Raw genomic sequence first — 577 nt, forward strand, 5'->3', positions numbered from 1 at the left:
AATTGGGTTGAGGTTACTTGGCCTTCTGTATGCTTCAGTTACCTGAATGTCAGATTGTTTCCTCATATTTGGGAAGTTTTCTGCTATTACTTCTGTGCATATATTTTTAATGTCATTTGTATTGACTCTTTCTTTCTCATTCATACCTATTAATCTCACATTGTTCATCTTTGCATCATCTTGCAGGTGATGAATTTTTTCCTGAATCCTAGTTGTTTTTAAGAGATCTTTTCTTACCTTTTCACTAGCTGCACCAGCATCTTCAAGATCTGAAACTCTGATTTCACTTTCACTCAAATGGTTTTGCAAGCTTGTGATTGATATTTTAAGTTCCTCTATATCTCTTTGACTCTGCTTCATGCAATCTGTTTCTTTCCTGTATTGCTCATTCAAGGAATCTTTCCTTTTTCTAATCTCCTCTATTTTTTTTAATCAATGTTTTCTTTAGAAGCAGTTATTTATTCTTTTACTGCAGTGTTTTTTTCAGATTGGGTTTCCTCCCAATGTTTCTGTAGTTGATTTTTTACTTTAGATGCTATGAGTTCTGAGAATTCTTTTTTTATTTCAGAAAAGAATT

At 32.4% G+C, this 577-nt stretch overlaps 1 protein-coding gene across 1 annotated transcript in view; it reads left to right on the forward strand.

The window, feature by feature from the left end:
- The window catches only part of Mctp1 (multiple C2 and transmembrane domain containing 1), a 606,101-nt gene that overhangs the window by 294,242 nt on the left and 311,282 nt on the right, over positions 1-577 (forward strand). The window lies entirely within an intron of this gene.

Source organism: Octodon degus, unplaced genomic scaffold (assembly GCF_000260255.1).
Source record: "Octodon degus isolate 3935 unplaced genomic scaffold, OctDeg1.0 scaffold00009, whole genome shotgun sequence".
NCBI lineage: Eukaryota > Metazoa > Chordata > Mammalia > Rodentia > Octodontidae > Octodon > Octodon degus.